The following is an 11,317-nucleotide window of genomic DNA, read 5'->3' as shown; positions in this document are numbered from 1 at the left end:
AATGAATCCAAATATATCTTAAATCAAAAGGATAGATATTTCGTGAGGAACAGTTTGTACTTATAGCGGCTGGGATATGAATGACGCCAAGGTAACATGCCGTCAACTTGGTTATACCAAAGCTGTAGGAACTTGGTACTATGGACGAGGGACGGGTAAAGTATGGCTCAACAACATGGGATGTTCAGGCTCAGAGGCCTCGCTTGGAAGCTGTACTCATAATGGATGGGGAAATGTTTACTCTGACTGCAATCGTCACATATTTGATGTTTTTGTGTGTATTATTGCATCATGAATAATGGTATCAATTCCCTGCTAGCAGAGTCTCTCTTCTCTTTCTCTCCCTTCTTTCAGGCGAGGAGGAAGGAGACTCTGCCGGTGTAGAGCGTTTCCTTTGATACACCGCCGTCCACGATTGTGGACGAACAAAACCAGTTTTAAAACACCTTTTTAACCGATTACATGTAGTGCGCATGAGGAAATGTAACACACCGTGGCGCCAAACATCGTTTGACGAGAGCGGCTGTCAAAATCATGACAGCGTTGCTCTGTTACGCCACGCATGCGCGACGGAAATAACGTCCTACATCGGCAGAGTCTATTTTTCTCTCTCAACCAAAACAAAAGGAAAATAGGCTCTGCTAGCAGGGAATGGTATCAATGGATCAATCGCACATTGCCTCATTCATCGCTGTGAACGAGCAATCAAAATCCGACAAGGGGAACAGTGTGTCATGATAGCTGGGACATGAATGATGCTAGGGTTGCATGTCGACAACTTGGTTTTACCAAAACTGTAGGATATTGGTATTATGGACAAGGAACCGGTAAAGCATGGCTGTACGCCATGTTGTGTTCAGGTTCCGAGGCCTCACTTGGAAGCTGTTCTCACAGGGGATGGGGAGATTCGCCTTATATACTCGTTAAACATTGGAGATCTTTTGAGACCAATGAAATGGAAAAAAACTCTTAAGGAGGCTGGAAAGTGTTTTGTGCCTTCACATTATGAACTAAAAAAAATAGTATGGCTATAATATGACAGCAAGTAAACCCGGAAAGCCAAAGACCATAAACCAAAGATAACAATAGACATAAAAAATGACGTAAGACGTTGGTATGACAACATCAGAACCCTGCTATGCCATCAAAAATGTTTATTTAAAAAATCATAACTCGGGAACCAAATGGTGATTTTTAAAAAAACCCGTAATATTTCAACTTTTTATCTTAATCATCTTTTTTACAAAAAATGAATTATTTGTTTACAAATAAAATTTTATCTATTTTCTTGAACGAATTAAATTATTTAATTTTTAATGAGGTCATTTGTTATATACCACCTATGAGGGAGCTGTATAGGTCACGTGGCTTTGTAAGCGTGGGTCAGTCGCGTGGAATCTTTTACAGCACAACAGCTATTTATTAATTATCGATATACTTAACATCTGCGAGTCTTTTTCTTGTATTTTTATTATATTTCTTTGAAGGCTTCGCCCTTCTGTATTAATTTTATGGAGACTTCGATCCTCTATAATGATTATTTATTTGAAGGCTTCGCCTTTGTGTACTAATTTTATGGGGACTGCGATCCACTATAATAATTATTTATTCGAAGGCTTCGCCCTTCTGTGAACGATCAAGATTTATTGGTGTTGGAATTTGTGTTTGCGAATGACTAGGCAGCTAGGGTTTGCATTTCTGGCATTCCTACAGGGACGAAAATTACAATTAACCGCCTTATGCTGGGCATTTCACTTAAAACACTCATTGCGCCTCTTGGGTCTCCTTGGTGTTGTGTTGTGTTGTGTTGTGGACCCCCCCCCCCCCCCCCATGGACTTTCGTTTTCTGGGCATCTGCAATAGAAAAGAAAAGCCAGGAAAAAATATTCGAACTTAAATGAAAATCAAACCTGGACTCAGCCAACTAAAGAACAAGGTGAAAAGAACGAAAAACTGTAAATCAATAAGTGAACAGAAGGACGAAGCCTCCAAAGAAATTATTATTATAGGTGATCAAAGTCCCATAAAATTAGCACAGAAGGGCGAAGCCTTCAAATAAATAATTATTATAGAATAATAGAATAATAAAATAGAATAAATCATTTATATAGCGCCAAAATCCTAAAGTTCAATGGCGCTTATAGTGGATCGAAGTCCCCATAAAATTAGTACAGAAAGGCGAAGCCTTCAAATGAATAATTATTATAGAGGATCGAAGACCCCATAAAATTAATACAGAAGGGCGAAGCTGTCAAATAAATATTATAAAAGTACAAGAAAAAGACTCATAGATGTTAAGTATACCGATAATTAATAATGGTAATTGAACTGAGTGGAGTGCAATTTGGTCTGAAATCAAACGCGCGAGTACGCGATTTGTAATTGCAAGTTTAATTTCAGACCAAAATTGCACGACACTCAGTTCAATTGCCACTTTATTATATCCATTTTGAAATCACGTCATTATAATGCCTGAATAAAGATTTATTGAGTAGAACCGGATTGTAAACAGCGGAACAGGAAATGATAATATGTACTTATTGACTGAGTGGGAGGGCCGTACGGGAAAATATTTGGCTCGAGGTCATGTCGTACGGACTGAGCGCAGCGAGGTCCGTACAAATGACCGAGAGCCAAATATTTTCCCGTACGGCCTGACCTAACTCAGTCAATAAGCATTTTATCATATGACCCTCACGAAAATAAAAATAATTAAGAAAAAAAAAAGCGCGCGCATTCGAGCAGGGCCGGACGGGTTTTTCCGGCCCGCTTACGTCAACCCGTCCGGCCCTCATCACGTGACTTTTTCCAATGATTTTATTAGAGCGCGCGAGCAGGGCCGTACGGATCATATGATAAATATTACATCTCATTTTGTATGCAAAAATTCAACAATAGATGTCATGTGACAAAAGTTTATCAGTATTCACGGGAGTTCTGTGAGTAAAACTACTTGGAAAATTGATCAACTACAAATCTAAATCCTCGTAAAAGTCTTTGAGAATCAGTCAACTACATAGTTTAATCCTCATCGTCCGACTCAATAATGTAAGCCCTTCATTTCTTCTGTGGTTGAGGACTAGACTGGGCATCTTTTGTAAAGAAATTGAAGGTGCAACCCGTGTAATTTTGCGTTGGAATGGAAGAGCTGCCACTGGCATAAGAGCTAAACGCTGCCATGTGATATTGAGGACCAAAAGTTGGATGAAATGATGGGAAACCAGGCTGTGAACCAGGATTGAGGCCCTGATGCATTTGGCTTTGTTGGACGTGACACAGAGAACTTGAAGAGTTGTTGATAGACGCCAGTGGTGTTCGTTGCGCAATCGCTGAATTCGATGAATTCACCTCTTGATTGACCTCTTGATTGGAGATTCCTCCATCACTCTTTTGGTTGGGGACTTCTTTATATCCACTGATGATGTGAGACAGGTCTTTCCTTTGATTCTCGTCTATTTCATCGTAGTCATCCAGCGAAGATTCGCGAGCATGGCCTGTTATTTCGCAGATAACATTACGCGGTTGACCAGATTTCTTCAATTTCGACACCAGAGTCTTCCTCATACTGTGGTTTGTCAACCTTTTATTTGTCGTCATGCAGGAGGCCATGGACTTCATGATAGTGCCGATGGTGTTTTGTCCCATTCGGATTTTATTGTACCACACATCTGCTGATTTAGGACGATTTGTTATGCTAAGATAGAGTGGTCCTTTGTCCTTCATCCCTTCGGGTCGCCTAGACAACCACAGCTTGAAGAGTCGTACAGGATCTTTTTCTCCGCCGTCAGTGCTGTACATAACCTGCGGTGTGGTTCTTCGTCTAATTCTTAGACCACCACTTCGTGTTTTAGTGGGACCTTCACGAAATTCTACGACTTCACTGCCATCTTCTTGTTGTCTTATAATCATGTCCTCGACGTAAGAGTCGTAGTGCTCCTGGCGGCCTCGTAAACCAAGTTGCTCTGTCAAATTCTTAAAGTTGACGTTTGTCAGAACTTTGGCATTGAAGTCACCCAACTGACCTTTTTTCCATAGAGCTGACTCTTCTTCTGGTGCCAAAGGCTGAGATTTGTTAGGCCTTTTTCCCTTCCCTTGTTCACGCAGAGAAATTGGCTTCGCGTTGAGGATTCCTTGTGAACTTTGAAACTCCCTCGCTCGCACGATGCTCAGAGGATAACCTTTATCCTTTAAATGGCGTTCAATTGAACTTTACATTACACGGAGAGATTCTGGCTCCTAGTCTTCTCCGTCCCTTTTCTTCACCTCGGCATAAAACTTAACGAGGACCTTGTCTAGTTCTTCTGGTGCCATTTTTTCGATGACGATGTTGTCAAGATGGCGGGATGTACACCAGCTTTCAAACACGTTCATCCACTGTTTTGTTGAGCGTTTAGTGTTCTTGTTTTCAGCCACCGACTTCAGTTCTTCTATGTCATTATTTGAAATTAGTGGAAATCTTGAAATATCGTAGTTTGGGGCTTCATTTGCCGTTGTTGTTGTTGTTGTTTCATTTGTTTTGCTTTCGCTGGACTCGGGAGCGTGTGGAACTAGTTCAACATTATTTGAAGGAAAATCGGCATAATTATCGTCAAAAGTGACACCAAAAGATGGAAATTCCCCTGCCAGAATTTTTTCAGCCTCAAGAAGGTCATTGTCATCATCAAGATACTATAAGTAATTAAAATCATCCATATTTATTGAGAAAAGTGAGAGTTTTTGCCACGAATTTTTTTCAAATTTAACATTTTGAGTCTTTTCTCTCTTGCAATCTGATTGGTTGATTTAATCCAGTCATGAAATCTGATTGGTTATTTTATTCAATCTGATTGGCTGGAAAAAAGATGCGATTTAAATTCAAAATAGTGCGATTCGTGATTAAATCACACTGATGAGAACCAATCAGATTGTAGGATTTGCTAGTGATTTCAAAATGGATATAATAAATAAATATTGCTAAAGGGAATAGAACCTAACATCTCCAATCATAAATTTCGGAAAACTTAAGTAAAAAAACCCAACATAGGTATCACATTTCAAACTAAGCTTGAGCACGTGGTTCGAGGGTATGGCCGACTGAGAGACAACAATAGTGTCGCGTGGCTCCAACAAGAACTCTAAGTAAATCATGGATATTGCGGACAACAAATGAAAAATTAAAATAAAGGTACACAACATTCATAATAAAACAGAGATAGAAAATTTGGGAAAATGGTTATAGTAAAAAAGACAATGCTTTTGACATTGCGCCCCGATAGCTACGATAAAGGCGAAGCTGACCAGGATGGTTCAGATGAACACCGTCCCGCCGAAGAAACTTAATAGAAACCCCTTTATGAAACCAACAAAAAGCATATGGAATTGGTTCTAGAAGATTGGAAACCATCTCGTTAAAAATAACGACCTTCTTGTTAAATTCTCTATTCGACAGACGAGGGATAACCAAACAAAAACCGATCACTCTAACGTCGTATCGTTCATGTAAAAAACGAACCAAAACTTCAACAGAACTAGCTACAAGCGAAGGCTCCTCATGGGAAAGATCATTGGTACCGATTTCTAAGATAATGATATCAGGAGATAGGCGGTCAACAACGGATAGGTCGTGTTTCCACAACTTAGGCACTGTTCGACCGCCAACACCAAGAAGGTGAACATTCGCCGCCTAAATGAGCTTGAAATCTGGAGAACACTGCCGATGAGAATGCTGTTGGATGTCTGTATAAAGGCGCTTCGCAAAAGAGTGTCCTAACACTAAAATAACAGGCAATTAAGTGTGGTTTATTGCCAAGTAAACACAGCGCAAGCAAAGCATTTAGTTATTAGTTTCTCACAGTGAGAGAAATGCATAAAAGAAATAAATTCTGTAAGAGGGAACTATTCCAAACAAATTTTATTGATTTTTACGAATTCATTTGTAAAAGTTCCTAAAAGCTATAATGAACAAAAAACCATTCATTCCAACAGCAGCGTATAAGTGGATCAATGAAGAAATGTTATCATGATCATTATAACCCCTAGAACTGGCCATATGAATGTTAAGCTAAGGTTGAAAGTGGACAAATTTGTTGAAGGTGTTTTATTAAAAGTGTATCGATGCGTTAGTAATAGGATAATGGGGAACAGTTTGTCAAGGTGGTTATCCTCATTACTGGGATATGCCAGATGCCAAGGTTGCATGTCGACAACTTGGATTTACCAAAACTGTAGGATACTGGTACTTTGGACGAGGAACCGGTAAAATATGGCTAAATAACATGCAATGCACAGGCTCAGAGTCCTCACTTGGAAGCTGTTCTCATGATGGTTGGGGAAACGTTTATTCTAGTTGCAACAGTCACATATATGATGTTGCTGTGCTATTGTGTATTTTTATCTCAACAGGCGGAATTACCATAATTGGAAATATATTTTTGGCAACTTTGTTGTTAGCAAGACAATGCATGTCGAACACTTGGTTTTACTGTTGGCTATTCGTACGAGGGGCAAGGGACGGGTAAAGTATGGTTGTGGAACATGAGATGTTCAGGCTCAGAGTCTTCGTTTGGAATCTGTACTCAAAACGGATTGGGAAATGTTCTCTCTTTCTGCAATGGTCTCACATATGATGTTGGTATCGTGTACTTATCGTGATACTAATTTATAACTAACTCTACGGTGTTGTATTTATGGTGTTGAGAAGTATATTGGATCGACAATAATCTTTGTATTGGTTAATAATTGATGGTTTACTTACAAAGATAGGGTTACCATGGGAGTACCATATCATTTATTTGCAATTGCAATGGTGTACGTTGAACGATTGTGTGCGGTATACCGGTGCATGTTGTAAAATATACCTTACAATAGGACTTATGTGCTGTCATGGTAATTGGTATCTTTGTATTGGTTGTTATTGGATGCTCTTCTCACTATATTGGGGTTAATATTTATTTTTGTGTCTAATACTTCTTAAGACACTATGCTATCATATTTGGTTCCTTAGATTTGTCAATATTCTAAATTTATTTGTTGATGTGTCACTTTCTGGATGTAATGGTAAATGGGGAACAGTGTATGAATATGGTGGTTACTGGCGTATGAATGACGCAAAGGTGGCATGCAGACAACTAGGTTTTATCAAAACTATGGGACCTTTGTACTATGGACGAGGAACGGGTAAAATATGAATGAACAGCCTGCGATTTACAGCGTTAGAGGCCCCACTTGGAAGCTGTCCGAACAGTGGATGGGCAAGCGTTGACATCCACACGTGGGATGTTGGTATCTGCATTAATCAATAGTTTAGAGATAATTTCATTTCTAATCTTAATTGTAGTCGGGTTTACGCAAATGTGATAATGGGGAACAGTATGTGATAGCAATTGGAGCTTTGATATGAATGATGCCAAAGTTGCATGTCGACAACTTAGTTTTACCAAAACTGTAGGATATTTGCGCTATGGACGAGGGACGGGTAAAGTATGGCTCAACAACATGAGATGTTCAGGCTCAGAGGCCTCACTTGGAAGTTGTACTCATAATGGATGGGGAAATGTTTACTCTGAGTGCAACCGTCACATATATGATGCTTGTGTGTATTATTGCATCATCAACAATGGTATCAATGGATCAATTTTACATAACCTCAGACGTCGCAGTAAACGTGCAATCAAAATTCTACAAGGGGAACAGTGTGTCATAATAGCTGGGACATGAATGATGCCAAGGTTGCATGTCGACAACTTGGTTTTACCAAAACTGTAGGATATTGGGTCTATGGACGAGGAACGGGTAAAGTATGGTTAGACTACATGCGATGCACAGGTTCAGAGTCCTCACTTGGAAGCTGTACTCACAGTGGATGGGGAAATGTTTACTCTAGCTGCAATGGTCACACATATGATGCTGGCGTTGTGTAGTGCACTTTAAATGCATTGTGATTAAATATAGCTTATTATCAAATTCAAACAGTTGATCATTTTGAATACTATAAAAAGAAATATTTACACCACACAAAACAATATTGACTCACAACTAAGTTTCTCAGCATTCTAATATAATTAAGCACACTCCTGGAACAAAAAATAACGCACGAGAAGCAAAATAGCCGAAACATCATTGCTTTAAGAGCAATATAGCCTTGAAATGACCTTAAAGTGAAATACACGGTCATTTGTCACGACTCGATAAATATTTTCTTCGTCCTTGGATTACCTCGTATTAGAAGAACGTCATAACAAGGCGTTCAACTATGAAGAGAAATATATCTTGTTTAATAGTATTCAACGACACATAATCTTAGGTACAAAATCCTTACTGGGAACTGAACGCATCATGGGTTTTGGGCGTACTATCTTTTTATATTAGAGCAAAACTCTGAAGGAGCTTTAGTTTTTGCATATATATTCTATTGTCACCCTGTTTTCTAGTTTTGTTGAGTATCGCATTAATTTGTTAAGCGGCAAGGGGTCATGATTTGGCTCTCCGACACCATCAACACTTAGAGGTTGAATTCGAAATAACAGACTAAAAAGTGCTTCCGTCGCTCATTTTTTGTGATTTAAGCACGGAGTAAGAATGCAATTCTCTCGCCATCTCATTTTCAAATGGCAAATTCTACTCTTTTTTCTTCTTTTTTTCGTCCTCGCACTATCACGTTTACCTCCTTAACGTTCACCATATGCTGTTTGGTCGTTCATCACTGTTTCTTAGGGCAACCATATGCAGCAATTTAAAGTTAACCTTAAAGACAATTACCAGTGATTATGCCTAAACCGTAGTAATGGCCAATGGGGAACTGTCTGCGATGGCATTTGGAGCTCAAATGATCTGAATACTGCTAAGGTCGCATGTAGGCAACTGGGTTTTACCAAAACAGTTGGATATTCGTACCGCGGACGAGGGTCGGGTAAAGTATGGCTGAATGGCATGTATTGTTCAGGCTCAGAGTCCTCACTAAGAAGCTGTACTTACAATGGATGGGGAAATGTGACTCTTACTGTAATCGTCACACGTATGATGTAGGTGTCGAGTTGTGTAATTAAGATATCAATTAATCAGATAATTTAATTATAACTAGCATCGTATGTATATATATATTTCGAAAAACGTAAGTGCTGGTGACGATCGTGACTAAAAAATGGAAGAAGTGAAAATAATATGCTCTCATTTTGACGGGGACCCAAGAGTTCCCTCATTAGAAGATGTGGAGCTGATCGAGGTTTTAAAAAGAAACAAAAAGGTTCCATATCACTGTGAGATATTTACGATGCTCTTGACGCTTTGGGAGACTGTGGAGAAAACACGTCAATACTTGGACAGTGGCTGGAAATTTTCTTATGAGTCTTGGGTAGGAATAATCGAACAGGCCATCGATAATATCTACATGCAAATAGAATTTAACAAACGTTTATGGAGAATACTCCATCTTCAGCTGATACAACAACATCGTTCCTACGATCAAACGCCAACGTTCACTTAACGATCGGACATCGATTGGCCGACCAAGACAGACTGTCGGACACTTCAAATACGCTAATTAGTAAATGCTTCAAAGTCAACAAAGTTTGCGCGCGGCGTGCTCAAGTGGAAATTGCAGTAATGTACATCAAATCAAAGCTATGCCACAGTTTGTGCAAGACAACAATAAGAAACAGTCTTCGATGGTAGCTGTGACTTAAGCGGACGTGTAAAGTTGCAATGTCTTTTGACATAAACTAATAATAAACTAATAATTTCTTCCCTAAGACAAACAACATAAGTCTAAAATCAAATAATAAAACGCAGTCATGGGGTCGATAAAGTAAACCATTTATCCATTATGAATATAATTTCAGCTTTTCACATTTTCTAATCACAAATTTAGGAGTCGGTGGCATTATACAAGTCTACCACAGTGGTCAATGGGGAACAGTGTGTGATGGTAACTGGGAATGGGATATGAGAGATGCGAAGGTCGCATGCCGACAACTTGGCTTTACCAAAACTGTAGGATACTGGTACTTTGGACGAGGAACCGGTAAAGTATGGTTAGACCAAATGCGATGCACAGGTTCAGAGTCCTCACTTGGAAGCTGTTCTCATGATGGTTGGGGAAATGTTTATTCTAGTTGCAACGGTCACATATATGATGTTGCTGTACTATTGTGTATTTTTATCTCAACAGACGGAATTACCATAATTGGTAATATATTTTTGGCAACTTTGTTGTTAGCAAGACAACGGAGAACAATTTGTGATGATTATCCTTATCACTTGGTCATGGATGAATGGTTTTACCAAAACTGTTGGCTATTCGTAGGAGGGGCAAGGGACGGGAAAAGTATGTTTGTGGAACATGAGATGTTCAGGCTCAGAGTCTTCGCTTGGAATCTGTACTCACAACGGATTGGGAAATGTTCACTCTTTCTGCAGTAGTAACAATTATGATGTTGGCGTCGTGTTCTTATTCTGATACTAATTTATAACTAACTCTACGGTGTTGTATTTATGGTGTTGAGAAGTGTATTGGATCGACAGTAATCTTTGTATTGGTTAATAATTGATGGTTTACTTATAATAATGGGGTTACCATGTAAGTACCCTATCATTTATTTGCAATTGCAATGCTGTACGTACGTTGACTTTGATTGCAGTGGTCGATGGGGAACAGTATGTTATTATAATGGTTACTGGCGTATGAATGAAGCCAAGGTTGCTTGTCGTCAGCTTGGTTTTACCAAAGCTGTAGGAGCTTTGTTGTATGGACTAGGGACGGGTAAGATATGGCTGGACTGCATGGGATGTTCAGGCTAAGAGGCCTCACTTAGAAGCTGTTCTCACAGTGGATGGGGAAATGTTGGCTCTGGGTGCAACAATCACCAATGGGATGTTGGATTCGTGTTGTCCGTTATGCGTTATGCCGGGGTTATGACCTTATGTTTATCAACCTCTAAGCAAGAATACTCGCTTTGATTCAAAAATTGGTGGATTCTGTGTATGGAATGACCACATTATGATAGTATGAATATAGAAAGAAAGGTCTTGGATAGATACAAAATCACTGATATCATAAATATTTGCACTTCGATACCCCCAGCCAAAATACTGCAGTGGATCCGCTCCTGCATCGTATTAATGAATATACAACAAGAAAGATGGAGTATTAGCTTGAATCGATCATACATAAACCAATGACAGAACTGATTAAAAACAACTAAATGGCAATTTAAACGATAGGAACATTAATTTCTAAACTTGCAGTCTTCTATAAAAACTGAAAAAACTCTGTAAAAAACATGTGAAATACTATTAATTTCATTATGATCGGAAACGTTTTATGGTTCAGATCACTGTGCGC

The 11,317-nt window shown here is 39.1% G+C and overlaps 1 pseudogene; it reads right to left on the bottom strand.

The window, feature by feature from the left end:
* Positions 1-3,021: 3,021 nt before the first annotated feature.
* LOC116298123 (uncharacterized) lies at positions 3,022-4,644 on the bottom strand (annotated as a pseudogene).
* Between the last annotated feature and the right edge of the window lie 6,673 nt (positions 4,645-11,317).

Source organism: Actinia tenebrosa, unplaced genomic scaffold (genome assembly GCF_029948245.1).
Source record: "Actinia tenebrosa isolate PJP-AT-01 unplaced genomic scaffold, QUT_ActTen_1.0 PGA_scaffold2__45_contigs__length_23673736, whole genome shotgun sequence".
NCBI lineage: Eukaryota > Metazoa > Cnidaria > Anthozoa > Actiniaria > Actiniidae > Actinia > Actinia tenebrosa.
Note: the sequence above shows the minus strand (reverse complement) of the source record. Positions and strands in the feature narration are given on the sequence as shown.